This window comes from Culex quinquefasciatus, chromosome 3 (assembly GCF_015732765.1).
Source record: "Culex quinquefasciatus strain JHB chromosome 3, VPISU_Cqui_1.0_pri_paternal, whole genome shotgun sequence".
Taxonomy (NCBI): domain Eukaryota; kingdom Metazoa; phylum Arthropoda; class Insecta; order Diptera; family Culicidae; genus Culex; species Culex quinquefasciatus.
This window is the reverse complement of record NC_051863.1, coordinates 200,920,733-200,937,174: the sequence shown is the minus strand read 5'-3', so window position 1 is coordinate 200,937,174 and position 16,442 is coordinate 200,920,733. Positions and strand designations below refer to the sequence as shown.

The window sequence follows — 16,442 nt, the reverse complement described above, 5'->3', positions numbered from 1 at the left end:
ACAACTGGGAACGCTCTGCCGATTGAGCAGCTCCATCGGAAGAAACCATGGCAAACAGATACAGTACTTAGAAGATACATTACCACCCACGACCAATGTTTCCAACTTTGGGCGGGATGAGCTACAAAATAATTCTGACTTCGATTCGCCCGTAAGCGGTTTTTCCGGTGCTTGGTTTTCAGGATATCGTTAATTGAAAATTGGTTTATTTTCAGCGGATCTATCGGTTTTCTCCCCAAGAAGCACAAACGCTGCGCTGATGATTGAGTTTATTTTTCTATCGAAATACAACACAGGAAATTTGATAAGCTTTTGATGTAAAAAAAATGTAAATACAGTTCATACTCGATTATTCAAATTGCTTAAGAAAAAATCACTTTAGATAATTGAATCTCTGGATAATTGATACTTTTGCGGTATTGCGAAAATGATTTTTTATTTCAAAAATGTGCATTTGGACCCAAATTGAAAAAATAAAAATAAAAAACTTAAAGTGCATGTTGAAAAGCATCGCCAGAAGAAACCTTCAAATGTCTAGTCCAATGAATGACGTACCGTTCCGACTACGGTTTGTGTGCACGTGTGTTTTGTAGTTTGCCACTTCTACGCAGTTCACATACTAGCAAGCTTATTGGGAAGTAAGAACCCCTGACAAACTCCGGATCAACCGTTACTGGTGGAGACGCACCATCGTTTGTTCGTTCTGCCAGCCTTCCGACGTTTAACGTTTTGAGCATGAAAAGTCATCGACAGCTGCTAGTTAACGGGAATGGGAAGCAGCAATGTGGCCAATTTCCGCTCCTTCCAGATTTTCAAAGTGGACGGGGTTCCGTTGTTGGCTTCTTGGCCATTTCGGTTTTTCTTGTTTTTCGATAAACAAGTTTCCCGCGTGGACGGAGTGTGAGGGTCGAAACATTTCAAATCGTGTCCGACAATGTGGCATTTAATTTTGAATAAACAAGTGAATTGTGGTGGGTGATTTTTTTTGTTCGTTTGTTGTTGTTGCCAGCCAGCCAGGAAATGGTACCAAATATTACCCTTTCTGACGCGATAGGCGCGCTGAAATTATTACCATGACAATTTGGTCCTTTCGTTCTACATCGATTTCGACGAAACTACCAGGCGCATGCGTTCCTGACGGGGAGCCGAACATTGACAGTTGTAGGAAACGGCCTTTGATTTAGTTTTGAAGCCCCAAAGCTCACGAAGGCCGAACACTGTTCGTGTAGTGCATTCGTGCGAAGTGTGTTGTGTTTGTATTTGTGCAACGGTTCGTGTGCGGTTGTGCGCGGGTGAGTGAGGCTGTGTCTTTTATCCTTTTCACTCACGTTCACATTGGGAGGCCAGACACTCGACGTGGGTGCGTTCGAGCTTTTTCTTCATGTTGCAAAAAAGTGAATCCACATGCCACATGGAGCACTGTATTTGGCTGTGATGGTGAATGTCGTGGCGCGAGGGGAGCACGAGCCCAACCCGACAGGATATGCTTCTGCTGCTGGTGTTGTTGGTGGAGGCTTCGCTATCCTGTGCTAGACATTGCAGTTCAGTTCATCGGTGACGGTCTGGCGTGAAGGATGTACTCCTCTTCTGGCCCCCAACCAGGGCATCCGCAGTTCCTCACTCTTGCTCCGTCAACGTTCCAGGGATAAAACCCTCTCTCGGTGGATCCTACCTAGCCGACATCGACCCCAGTCAGATAGCCGCTCGTAATTATGACCCACAGTGTGTGACAAGCCACCGTACACCCTCGTTATTCCATTAGAAGTACCATGCGGACCGAACCGGAAATTAAGTTACGCCTATTTTGAGCGCGATTGACGAGTGTGTGACCGAACAAAATAGCGCCCTTCCGGGAAGCACCGTCCAGCTACCACCCCAGGACCTCCTCAATTTCGATCATCAGTGTGTCAGTGTTTGTAAATGTGTGCACTAGAAGACCGTGAAACAATCAAGAAATGTGCTTGACATTTTCTTCAGCAAGATTCCTGTTTGTGTGTGTATGTGTGAGTTGGGGCTGTCGTGTCGTGCCAAAAGTGGTTAAGAGTGAGAATAGACCTAAATTGGGACCGACCGTACCCGAGTTCTTCCCCCGGTGGGCCTAACAGTTGAAACACGGACCTTTCGGAGGGTGTGATTTATTCCAGTCCCCGTTTAAGATACAAGGTAAGATAAGCAAGTTTTCTTGTTATTTTTATTCCCTCGTTGCCAGCGCTAACCAAAGGGATCCCATCGAGCATTACTGGCCAACATAGCATCGAGGGGCAATTGAATGAAGTGTCCGGACTGGTTCAACCGTTGATAACAAGTATTTCCAGGGCACCGAGGGTCACCCACGTTAGTCAGGGGTGATTAACGACCATTGTGGGCTGACTGCGTCTCCTTCTTCTTGCAGTATTCAGGGCTCCCTGGTTTATGACTTATGATGCGATTGGCGTTACAATTATGACAACAGACTAGCTCGTAATTTTACGTTCAAAACTTTTTAAGGACAGACCAAGAAGCTTCTTCAAGCAGTTTGAGCAGGGTCATCTGGGATTGAAATAAAGCGAATTATGGGTCATTCAGAGGGCCCACGAGGGACCCGATCTTTCTTGATGAGTCGCTGCATGGATTTTATGTCAAAAATCATAAAACTTATTGTGTAGTGTCCATAACATTTCAGTGGCCTAATGTAAATATTTTCAATATGTAAAGTTTTGCAGAAAACAAAAAATATATAATCAAGAATGCAAACTATGTAATTTATTTTTTTACATTACATTTTCTATAGAATGATTTTAAGCACCTTTATTTTCACTAAATAAATTTAAATAATCATTTTAAAAGGGCTGTAAATATTAAATTGTTATTGAAAAAAAATATATGATCGCTCTACAGCATTGTCTTGGCGTTTACAAATATTTGTATGTATTTAAAAAAAATGTAAAAAAAAATACAGTTGCTCAATCAGATTTAACTTGATTTCAATTATTTAAGCCTTGCATAATTTGTGTTAAGGTATAGGTATAGAAATGTAAAACGGAAATTTTATTTCCACTAACTTGAACATTTCACATTATTATATCACATATTATAATCACACGTGTACGGAATCGACGTAACACCTCATAATGTGGCCCTCTTAAACCTTGCGGTTTCGTCAACGGATCCACAGGCGTGTATCGTTCTTTTTGCGACAAGACTCCGCCTCCCGGGTCTCCTAAGTGTGAAGGTATGGCACGGGGAGAGGGCACCGAAAACCTATATTTACACTTAGATTTTTTTGCGCCCGCCTCGGGATTCGAACCGGCGACCTCTGGATTGTGAGTCCAGTGCGCGGTCCGATTGATCCACACAGGCAGAAACACGTGTTGTTACCATAAATATTGTCCCGTGTCATCAAATAACGATAATAGTCGAAGCACTGTTTGAATTGTTAATTTCGATTTTCACTTCTTATCTGATTTTGTTGTTTTATTGTTTTGTAGCGAGATGTCATGCGACGAATCTTCACGGTTTTCTGTGACAATTACCAACGCTATCATGACTGGAACTGGTTTTTCGGAATTCATGTACCGGAACTCAAACATAACATTTGGCTGACAATTAAAGTGTTAAGAATCATCACATCATTTTTCCTTTGGATTAGCTATTTCTTTGGAAACCTGTTCCTCGGAAGCTCCCAGGTGGCTCTTACAGCACCCAATCTTTGGCCACTATAGTCATAGAGACTAAGTGGCTATTAGCTAAATGCTAAATGAAAAAAAATCTAGATTGAGCCGTCGCATTACATGATTTGGACAAAATATGCAAGATGCCATTAGTACAGATTCCCTGGGGGATATCCTGGAGGGCTCCAAATGTGCCCTTGTTACGGATCTTTTTTATGGAATTGGTAACTAGTTGTATTATTAGGGGAAAATGTTGTACTTTAAGAGAAAATGCTTAAATGACACGCACTGAAAAATCCGTAAAACAATGTTACTTTGAAATGCTGTTGCATCAAAACCGGGTAATTTATGAATGCATTTTGACAAAAATTTACCTGTCCGAATAATTTTGTCAAACCCGTGTACTGCCCCTGTTCCCATAAATGTCCCATATGCAGTTTAATCACTTTTGAGTCAATTATGCAGTTTGGTTCATAACCATGATCATTATAAAAAAACAAAAACAAAAAATTGCAGTACAGTCATCCCTCATATTCGGAACAGTTTACAGATCGGCCAATGTTCAAAAAATCATAGCAAATCGATGATTGAACTTAATGATTCGCTTTAACCTTCATTTGAAAGCTTCTCATGCGATCTTTCGAATGCTGTATCGAACATCTGCAAATTTTAACTTTTATATCAAGTTTTTGAAGAAAAACTTTAACCCTTGAAATCCACAAATTCGGAACACTTTTTTCTTACGGATGTAAACAAACTTTGGATCTCTCCAGGAGTACATATTTGTAACAAAATAATGACTTCACACACTGCAACCAGTGAAACTCAAGCTTAGTGATGTTTTATCCATGGTCTGATAACTTTTTTTTGTGAAAATATCAGTTAAATTCAGGTGTTCCACAATTGTGGGAACAATAACATCCCACAATTATGGAAACGGCAATTTGGAGGCAGTGTTTTGCTGCTCTGGATAAAATAGTCTTGAAGTGAAGTTTTTTGTTCAAAAAGTACTACTTTTACTATTGAAATAGCAAGAAAATGGCCAAATAAAGGTCCTGAAAATAGTAGGGTCGAGAGAAAAGCGGCATTTGGCAAGCTATTGACAAATCATCACAAAAGTGTTCCGAATTTGTGGGTGTTCTGAATATGTGGGATGACTGTACTTTGTTCCACAAAATCGGAGGAAATTCTATGTGTAGGACAAACTTGCCTTGTGTTTTGTTAAGCTTGCTTTTTTGCATTTGGGAAGTTTATGCGAACATTGGTAGTGCCCAGTTTTGTGTTGAAAGAATCTTCAAGTTAAAATTTTTCGAAGAATGTTAAATTAATTTGTGATTTAAAAATAGTTTGTGAAGGAAAAGCAATCATGATTTGTAGCCTTATTTTTCATCTGATGATATCTGGAAACTAATGGTTCTATTTTTAATGTGAAAAAGCCCTACAAAATTGAATAGATGCATCTTTGGACATGGAGATTTCTTTGCAAAGCTTCATCCGAATAAAAAAACACCACATTTAAAATCTCAAAAAATGCGGATTACTAAGCTGTCTTACATTCATCTTTATTCCATTCCAAACCTTCAGGCAGTTTTCTTCCATTTTCCTTTTTGCACCATAACTGACGATGAATATTTGACGAAATTGCATGTTTATTGCCTACATTTATAGGCTTATAATTTTTTGATGGGGACCTCTTGTGTGCGCACAGACGCCCTCTTCCTCCCCTTTTAAATTTCTTCGTATATATTTATTTAAGTTTTTTCCCACTCCATACAACAGCTTTCTCGCGACTAGCTCTCCGTAAATCATACACACTTGTGTTGTGTACATCGAAGTTATACGAGAAAGTCAGAGCCAACAGTTTCAATTGAAGCGCTGAGTCAAAGACGAGTATGGGCTTACAGGGCGATGAACCAAATACTTTCGGTTGTTCCTTACAGCTCACAGAACCACTGTTAATATTAGCTTCGACTCGTTTTTCCAACCCAACCAATGCCATGACTTTTCCGGAAAGCGTTTTTCACTCGGCTAGGAAAAGTAGCAAAAGTGGTCTGGGGGAAAACGCAACACAAAAAGCAGAAAGTTTTTCTCTCCACCATATGCCGACTTTTGTGTGTGCAGCAACCCCCGGATCAACCCATCTGGCAAGCCATGTGGCAAGACCGGAAGGAAGTGAAGGTTGAATGAGTGGATGAGAGACTGAAGCCTGAATACTACGGAGAAAAAAAATTCGAACGTTCAACTACCACGAAAATCAATGAAAATTGTTGTCGGTGGTGGCGTCTGCCGCGGCATGTTGAATGTGGAGCACATGGCCAAGCTATGGTTGCTTTCTTTGCCAGACCCCTGCGACGCTTTCCCTCTTCCAGTTATGACCGAGAGTATTGTTATTTGGGTGGGCTTGTGACTTGGAAGTCGTTTGGAACACCAGGAAGCAGTTGTAGTCAATCGATATTTTCTGCATGTCACTTTCTGAGAAGCGTAGACCATGTCCAGGAACTTTAAGCTGACCATGACAAGTTCAGCGCTGGTGATGGTGGTATTAATTGATTTTTAATTGGGCGTATACGCCTGTTGCTCAGTTAAAACTAGTGATTAGGGATTTGAGAATTACATTTTTACACACATACAACATATTGACTGAGTGGTACTCTTCCAAACTCCTGAAGAAGTTTTGAAGAGAATTTTATCCTACCGCGGTCTAAACTACTATGCTGTAGCTATCTTGAAGAGCTCTTGTAGAACTCCTCGAAAAAAATGTTACTTGGGGTGGACTCTTCCTTGGTAATATCTCAAGAACATGTTTTATTATTATATATAAAAAGAACGCTTGAAATTTTTGGATTTTGTCTTTAAACCTCTGTTTTTAGTCAGAAGTTAGTAGTTTATCCACTAAAATACTTCCACCTTCAAAAGCCACTCAAATTCGCTACATTCAGCAGCGTTCGACCAACAGTGAAAGTCATTGAATCGAACAGGACTTTAGCGTATTCACACTTCAATTACAACGCAATCAGCTGTAATTAATTCCGTATCATCTCCGCTTTTCTCGAGCGCTGCCATGACGGTCATGTTCCGAGCAGCAGTAGCAGCAGGTCGCTTGGCACTTGCAGTTGGCTAAGGCAGAAGAAGGTGAGGTAATTGGGGAAAAAGCAAAGTCCAGGAATTGCTTGGATTCCAACCGGGTGATGAAAGGATCAAAACCAGAGAGTCAGCGTGAAGAGAAGCTGGGCAGGGAGCAGGGAAGGTCCCACACAACACAACAAACATTAATTAAGTCAATAAAATTGAAATTTATGCTCCAGTGATCTTGTCGCATTAAATGTTTTGAATGGAAATAAACACGTTTCCAGCTGGCTGCGGCACTGGCGTGTCGCCTCCGTTTATCCTTCCAGACCAGCGACAGATGACTGTGATGACTGAAAGGGACAAATGACCGTCGAGGATTGTTTGTCACCATCGTGCCATCTTGTCACATGATTTTGCAGTCAATCTTTTTTTTTTTTGAAAATTTCGTTTAAAATTCTAGTTGATGATCGATAATGAAATCTAGAACATTATGTCAACAGAGGTGGCACACGTGTTTGTGGGCGAACATCAATGGACATTTGGCTCGGGGCTTTGAAACCCTATTATAATTATTGTTGACATCTTTGAAACATTATTGATGCATTAGTAAGTTTGAATAGGTTTATCTAGCAAGCCCAATTTAAACTGGAGCCTAAATAGGCAACCGCACTTTTACAAACTTTGTTCAACGACAAGATATCTTTCTGCTTCATGTGTGACCTGATATATCGTCAGTTGTGTGCTATGTTGTGACAACGACCATTTAGTACTTTTCGAGAAAATCGATTTTTAATGTTTGTTGGTAAATAATTTCAAAATCATGAATGGTAGAGCCAAACTTTTTGAAGCAATCGGTTTGTATACTATCGCTTAACAAACGCTCCAAGTATCAATTGATTTGGTTACACCAGTTAAAAGATACAGTAAATAATGTAAACAAAAATCCGAAAAACACGTGTCACAAGTGTGTTTCGAAAGTAAAATTGTACTACGTGTCACAAGTGTGCACAGAATTCCCACATAAACTAAAATAGGCTTAAATCAATAGTTTAACCGACTTAATCAGTATATTTTCAAAAACAAAAGGATACATTGCCTTTAGAAAGTATGTGTGTATATAAATTAGTGAAAAACAAGAAATTTTTTCCACATTTTCCAAAAACATGTATGACGTGTCACAAGTGTGCACAATCAATTTAAATTGGTCTATATAACAAGTGTGTATTGCGATATTCGGGAAACGGAAGCGACTTTCCAAAATCGGGCTAAAGCATCTTGTAGTGTTTGTTAAGTGTAGCAAAACATCATCATTAACTCATTTTCGACCAAAATGGTCGATGTCACAAGATAGCACACAGCTGACGATGTGGACGATATGGATGAGCCGAACAAATTTTGAAGTTGGTGAGCTTGAAAGATATAGACGTTGCATTCCACAAAATGTTCCCATCGGCTGACGGCCGGATGATGTGGCGAATTTGCTTTCCCACCCAAACGAATCATTTCAAGGGGGAAATTTACGGTCCCTGCCTACGAGGAATGAGAAGTTCAATTCGAAGACGAAAGCAGATTGGCGCCACAAATTCCATAGCATCGCACACACAGACAAGTTCGATTTTTCGCCATTCATTTCGAAATGTAGAACTAGTAAAGAAAGAAGAAAAAATTTAGCATCGTTATGCTGCCAATCTGGCTTTCAAGTAGGACAAGCTTGAGCGAATAAATTGACAGGCGGTTTTTATGTTGTTCAGTTACTTTGTAGTCAAAACTGTTGGGAAACTCTTGACACTTAATGCTAACGAAAACTTAAGAATTTTTCAAATCCCCTATTCTATTAACCCACTTTAATCTGACTTAATCTCATTTTTCCTGTTTTCAATCCACTACTTCTGACGGCTTTTCGACATCTGACGACTGCTCTCGGGACCTAGACTGCTGGTCCGAGAATTTTCTCCCAAGCGAAAAAAAGAACTAAATTTCCGGTGCGCGACAATCCAGACAAGGGTCCCATAAATCCATTCGTTAAATTGGATTAGCTGTGTTCGACTGAGTACGACGAAATCAATTAAACCAGATTTGGTTTGCAATTAAAAATAATTGGTATAGGTTCAGTGCTTCGGTATCACAACCTGGAAATTGTTATATTTTAGATGTTCTTTTTGGATAATTTATACAAATTTCTTTTTTTGTAACCTATTTTAGTTTTCAAAATGTATGATGAATGTATCTTTGATGTAAGTAAATGGCAATATTTTGCACTTATAATTCACTTAATAACGATATACTTTTCGTAATTCAAACAACATTTTCCAAAAATAAACTAAGATAGACAAGATCTGTGTGCATTTATGCTAGAATTGATTTGTGAGGGTTTCTTTCTTTGCCTCCTAAATAAGATCAACTATACTGATGCACCCTTGCACAAACGACGTCACGTCCCACAAATATTTATTCAAACTAATCATAATTATGCCACCGTCGAAGGATTGCCCTTTGTCTTGGCCAGGATGTCGATGTCGGTCTGTGATAGGTAGTTGGTCGTCGCATCTACTCGTTACTTTCCTACACCAAGGACATGCTACAGCCTGTCGAACTAAGTTGAGAAAGGAGTACACCACAACAACAAGCAACAGCGAATATCGGATGTTCATTCTGGCTGATTGCTTCTGGTGAATGTATTGCCGGGCTGGTAAGCAAATTAGTTGCCAGCCTGCCGAACCAGGAAATGGCCCCCAAACGGATGGACAGAGCGAGGAGGGGGTCACGGGGAGAGGAGAATGTTTGCTTGCTTCTTGTAAACTGTTGGGCTCGGTAGTAAACAGCAGCGTCGGACGAGTGGAATGTTGGGTTGGTTTTAGGGGTTTAGGCAGCAGCAGTTCGTTACGATGTACATCGTCCTCCAGTTCACGACCAAAACCCAGACGAGGACATGGATACTTGTTTGGCGAACGCCAACAACGAGGAAAGGCCCCAGACCTCTTGGTCGAGTTTGCGGAAGATCGTGGCTCTTATAGCTATTTTTAGTTGTGGATTATAAACTTCTTAATGGACCTGCTGAAGGGTTGTGGCTTTTTCGTGCATGCATGACTTAATTAGATGTTCGCTGATGTTTGATGGGGTCTGTATTGCTGCCTGCTGATGGCACATGTCATACTGAGAATTTGGGACATTGGCACACGTTGAGTAAGCGGACCTCTTGACATCAGTAACAAGTTGATTCAGAATACTTTGAAGGAGCTAAGGAAAGTTTGCCATTTCCTACGAGCGCATAATTGATCCATCTTAATAAAACCACGAAAGTGTCCTCTCTCTCATCGACATCACAAAGTTACTCTCGTTTCATCTGAGCTTGAATGTCTTGCTGGAGCGCGCTAATAGATAATAAAAAATTTACAGCAAAACTTTAGCAATTCTACCGTACATAAGCACGATCTGCTGAACATTTCAACCGAAATGAGGAGCGAATCCTTTTGTACTTTCGTGGAATGTGATAACCTTCCACTCAAAGATCATTGAAACAGCAGATTGGAAAAAAATAGAAATATTTAAGTACTCAATCAAGTTATAGTTTTTAGATAGTTATAACATTAAAATTTGTCTACGTCTTTGAAATATTATTATTTTAGGTATTTTCTGTTATTTTCCCGAATTCATGCACACAGTTGAACCGCTCAAAGCTGTGCTCACAGGTCGATTCCCTGCAAATGTGTTTTCCGCGAATTTCACGATTTAAATTTCATTCGGATGTGGTGTCACGTATCCGAAGGATTTACTTTCTGGCACGTGCTCTCACAGGTTCATACCGAAAAAGGATACAAATAATGTGTAGGCACAGATTTTTCTTCTTCTAAATTCATTTATGTTTTCACAAATGCTGTTAACGAAAAATTAAAAGGATGAACAAATGGATACAAAAATAAAAATATCAAATCTGCAAAAAAATACTACTTTCTTTTCGAGATCATCAAATTTTCGTAAGCTTGTCCCTCGGCGAAAAGTGGCACACGAGCGTGGAAACGCAAGATCCCGTCCTTCCACAAAGCATCAAACGACCTCGTCGATGCTTTTTTATGCGCCATGTGGGGCGAATCACGTCGGACGAGATTTTCAGCCCCTTCGTATTTTTTTCTCACGTCTCCAGCTTGGAATTGAAACATGGTGCGACGTTCCAGGTTCTGGTTCTGGTGATGATAGGACGCTGATTCGTTTATGCCAAACGTCGTAAAGTTAGCTTTTACGATGCGGACGACGCTGCTCCTGCTTCTGGCTTTGCTCTGGCACCGTTGTTCGGCCTGGGAAATGAAAATGCGTGAGCTGCTCGGTGACACCGCAGGACACTTCAGTTAATGTTTGTTGTGTGAAAAGAGAAATGTTAACACTCCTCCGTCCAAGGCATATTTCACTTACACGGACGACCAAGCCTCCGAAACCGTTGCTTCGCTAATTTCAACTCGCTCGCATTTGGCCCCATTTCAACCAATCTTGATCGTTCTTGCAGCATTCGAACCGGTAGGATTTCAAGATTCATCTAAAACAAGAACGAACCTGATCCGACTTACCTGCTAGTAACACCGACTAAATTCGTCGAAGCAACTCTTTTTAGGCGCTCGTTTTAGGGAACACACCATGGCCAAATCAACAAGAAAGCATTAAAATTTGAAATCAACCATTCAAATTTAACTAATTTGGGGTCGCTGAACAAGAATATGACACTTAGAAAATCCCAAAGTATTCAGAAATCCAGAAATCCAAGATGGCGGCCAATATGGCGCCTGTAGTATATTGGAAATATTTTTTTGAGGTTGTAATAGCCATTCAACCACTCAAATCTAACTAATTTGGGGTCGCTGAACACGAATATGACACTAAGAATATCCCAAAGTATTCAGAAATCCAGAAATCCAAGATGGTTGCCAATATGGCGCCTGTAGTATATTGGGAGTATTTATTTGAGGTTGTAAAGCCATTCAACCACTCAAATGTAACTAATTTGGGGTCGCTGAACACGAATATGACACTTTGTATATTCCAAAGTGTTCAGAAATTCAGAAATCCAAGATGGCGGCCAATATGGCGCCAGTAGTATATTGGGAATATTTATATGAGGGTGTAATAGCCATTCAACCACTCAAATCCAACTAATTTGAGGTCGCTGAACAAGAATATGACACTTAGAAAATCCCAAAGTATTCAGAAATCCAGAAATCCAAGATGGCGGCCAATATGACGCCTGTAGTATATTGGGAACATATATTTGAGGGTGTAATAGTGATTCAACCACTCAAATCTAACTAATTTGAGGTCGCTGAACACGAATATGACACTTAGAAAATCCCAAAGTATTCAGAAATCCATAAATCCAAGATGGCGGCCAATATGACGCCTGTAGTATATTGGGAATATTTATATGAGGGTGTAATAGTGATTCAACAACTCAAATCTAACTAATTTGAGGTCGCTGAACACGAATATGACACTTAGAAAATCCCAAAGTATTCAGAAATTCAGAAATCCAAGATGGCGGCCAATATGGCGCTTGTAGTATATTGGGAATATTTATATGAGGGTGTAATAGCCATTCAACCACTCAAATCCAACTAATTTGAGGTCGCTGAACACGAATATGACACTTAGAAAATCCCAAAGTATTCAGAAATCCAGAAATCCAAGATGGCGGCCAATATGACGCCTGTAGTATATTGGGAACATATATTTGAGGGTGTAATAGTGATTCAACCACTCGAATCTAACTAATTTGAGGTCGCTGAACAAGAATATGACACTTAGAAAATCCCAAAGTATTCAGAAATCCAGAAATCCAAGATGGCGGCCAATATGACGCCTGTAGTATATTGGGAACATATATTTGAGGGTGTAATAGTGATTCAACCACTCAAATCTAACTAATTTGAGGACGCTGAACACGAATATGACACTTAGAAAATCCCAAAGTATTCAGAAATCCAGAAATCCAAGATGGTTGCCAATATGGCGCCTGTAGTATATTGGGAGTATTTATTTGAGGTTGTAAAAGCCATTCAACCACTCAAATCCAACTGATTTGGGGTCGCTGAACACGAATATGGCACTTTGTATATTCCAAAGTATTCAGAAATTCAGAAATCCAAGATGGCGGCCAATATGGCGCCTGTAGTATATTGGGAACATATATTTGAGGGTGTAATAGTGATTTAACCACTCGAATCTAACTAATTTGAGGTCGCTGAACACGAATATGACACTAAGAATATCCCAAAGTATTCCGATGTCAAGAATTTCAATATGGCGGCCAATATGGCGCCTGTAGTATATTGGGAATATTTATTTGAGGTTGTAATAGTGATTCAACCACTCAAATCTAACTGATTTGGGGTCGCTGAACACGTATATGACACTTAGAATATCCCAAAGTATTACGATATCAAGAATTTCAATATGGCGGCCAATATGGCGCCTGTAGAATATCAGGAAAATTTATTTGAGAGTGTAAAAGCCATTCAACCACTCAAATCTTACTTATTTGGGGTCGCTCAACATGAATATGACACTTGGTATATTCCAAAGTATTCTGAAATTTAGAAATGCTAGATGGCGGCCAATATGGCGCCTGTAGTATATTGGAAATATTGATTTGAGGTTGTAATAGTAATTCAACATCTTAAATCTAAATAATTTGAAGTCACTGAACACGAATATGACACTTCGAATATCCCAAAGTATTCAGAAATTCAGAAATCTAAGATGGCTGCCAAAATGGCGCCTGTAGTATGTTGGGAATAATTTTTATTTTTTTTTCTGGATTTCTGAATACTTTGGGATATTTTTAGTGTCATATTCGTGTTCAGCGACACCAAATTAGTTACATTTGAGTGGTTGAATCTTTATTACAACCTCAAATTAATATTCCCAATATACTACAGGCGCCATATTGGCCGCCATCTTCGATTTCTGAATTTCAGAATACTTGGAAAATACCAAGTGTCATATTCATGTTCAGCGATCCCAAATAAGAAAGATTTGAGTGGTTGGCTTTAACACTCTCATATAAATATTCCCAATATACTACAGGCGCCATATTGGCCGCCATATTGATTTCTGGATTTCTGAATACTTTGGGAATTTCTAAGTGTCATATTCTTGTTCAGCGACCTCAAATAGTTAGATTTGAGTGGTTGAATCACTATTACACCCTCAAATAAATATTCCCAATATTCTACAGGCGCCTTATTGGCCGCCATCTTGGATTTCTGAATTTCATAATACTTTGGAATATACCAAGTGTCATATTCGTGTTCAGCGACCCCAAATTAGTTAGATTTGAGTGGTTGAATGGCTATTACACCCTCAAATATATATTCAAAAATTCTACAGGCGCCATATTGGCCGCCATCTTGGATTTCTGGATTTCTGAATACTTTGGATTATACCAAGTGTCATATTCATGTTCAGCAACCTCAAATCAGTTAGATGAGTGGTTGAATCACTATTACAACCTCAAATAAATATTCCCAATATACTACAGGCGTCATATTGGCCGCCATCTTGGATTTCTGAATTTCTGAATACTTTGGGATTTTCTAAGTGTCATATTCTTGTTCAGCGACCTCAAATTAGTTAGATTTGAGTGGTTGAATCACTATTACACCCTCAAATATATGTTCCCAATATACTACAGGCGCCATATTGGCCGCCATCTTGGATTTCTGGATTTCTGAATACTTTGGAATATTCGAAGTGTCATATTCGTGTTCAGCGACCCCAAATTAGTTACATTTGAGTGGTTGAATCACTATTACAACCTCAAAAAAATATTCCCAATATACTACAGGCGCCATATTGGCCGCCATCTTGGATTTCTGATTTCTGAATACTTTGGATTATACCAAGTGTCATATTCATGTTCAGCAACCTCAAATCAGTTAGATGTGAGTGGTTGAATCACTATTAAAACCTCAAAAAATATTCCCAATATACTACAGGCGCCATATTGGCCGCCATCTTGGATTTCTGGATTTCTGAATACTTTGGAATATTCGAAGTGTCATATTCGTGTTCAGCGACCCCAAATTAGTTAGATTTGAGTGGTTGAATCACTATTACACCCTCAAATATATGTTCCCAATATACTACAGGCGCCATATTGGCCGCCATCTTGGATTTCTGGATTTCTGAATACTTTGGAATATTCGAAGTGTCATATTCGTGTTCAGCGACCCCAAATTAGTTAGATTTGAGTGGTTGAATGGCTATTACACCCTCAAATATATATTCAAAAATCCTACAGGCGCCATATTGGCCGCCATCTTGGATTTCTGGATTTCTGAATACTTTGGATTATACCAAGTGTCATATTCATGTTCAGCAACCTCAAATCAGTTAGATGTGAGTGGTTGAATCACTATTACAACCTCAAATAAATATTCCCAATATACTACAGGCGTCATATTGGCCGCCATCTTGGATTTCTGAATTTCTGAATACTTTGGGATTTTCTAAGTGTCATATTCTTGTTCAGCGACCTCAAATTAGTTAGATTTGAGTGGTTGAATCACTATTACACCCTCAAATATATGTTCCCAATATACTACAGGCGCCATATTGGCCGCCATCTTGGATTTCTGGATTTCTGAATACTTTGGAATATTCGAAGTGTCATATTCGTGTTCAGCGACCCCAAATTAGTTACATTTGAGTGGTTGAATCACTATTACAACCTCAAAAAAATATTCCCAATATACTACAGGCGCCATATTGGCCGCCATCTTGGATTTCTGGATTTCTGAATACTTTGGATTATACCAAGTGTCATATTCATGTTCAGCAACCTCAAATCAGTTAGATGTGAGTGGTTGAATCACTATTAAAACCTCAAAAAATATTCCCAATATACTACAGGCGCCATATTGGCCGCCATCTTGGATTTCTGGATTTCTGAATACTTTGGAATATTCGAAGTGTCATATTCGTGTTCAGCGACCCCAAATTAGTTAGATTTGAGTGGTTGAATCACTATTACACCCTCAAATATATGTTCCCAATATACTACAGGCGCCATATTGGCCGCCATCTTGGATTTCTGGATTTCTGAATACTTTGGAATATTCGAAGTGTCATATTCGTGTTCAGCGACCCCAAATTAGTTAGATTTGAGTGGTTGAATCACTATTACAACCTCAAAAAAATATTTCCAATATACTACAGGCGCCATATTGGCCGCCATCTTGGATTTCTGGATTTCTGAATACTTTGGGATTTTCTAAGTGTCATATTCGTGTTCAGCGACCCCAAATCAGTTAGATGTGAGTGGTTGAATCACTATTACAACCTCAAAAAAATATTCCCAATATACTACAGGCGCCATATTGGCCGCCATCTTGGATTTCTGGATTTCTGAATACTTTGGAATATTCGAAGTGTCATATTCGTGTTCAGCGACCTCAAATTAGTTAGATTTGAGTGGTTGAATCACTATTACACCCTCAAATATATGTTCCCAATATACTACAGGCGCCATATTGGCCGCCATCTTGGATTTCTGGATTTCTGAATACTTTGGGATTTTCTAAGTGTCATATTCGTGTTCAGCGACCCCAAATCAGTTAGATGTGAGTGGTTGAATCACTATTACAACCTCAAAAAAATATTCCCAATATACTACAGGCGCCATATTGGCCGCCATCTTGGATTTCTGGATTTCTGAATACTTTGGAATATTCGAAGTGT

The 16,442-nt window shown here is 39.5% G+C and overlaps 1 long non-coding RNA gene across 2 annotated transcripts in view; it reads left to right on the top strand.

Moving 5' to 3' along the window:
* Positions 1-1,564: 1,564 nt before the first annotated feature.
* LOC119770184 overlaps positions 1,565-16,442 on the top strand; it is a 99,303-nt gene continuing 84,425 nt past the window's right edge. For both annotated transcript variants that reach the window (XR_005278702.1, XR_005278701.1), the window contains exon 1: positions 1,565-2,163. This is a non-coding gene — a long non-coding RNA (uncharacterized LOC119770184). The remainder of the gene's footprint in view (positions 2,164-16,442) is intronic.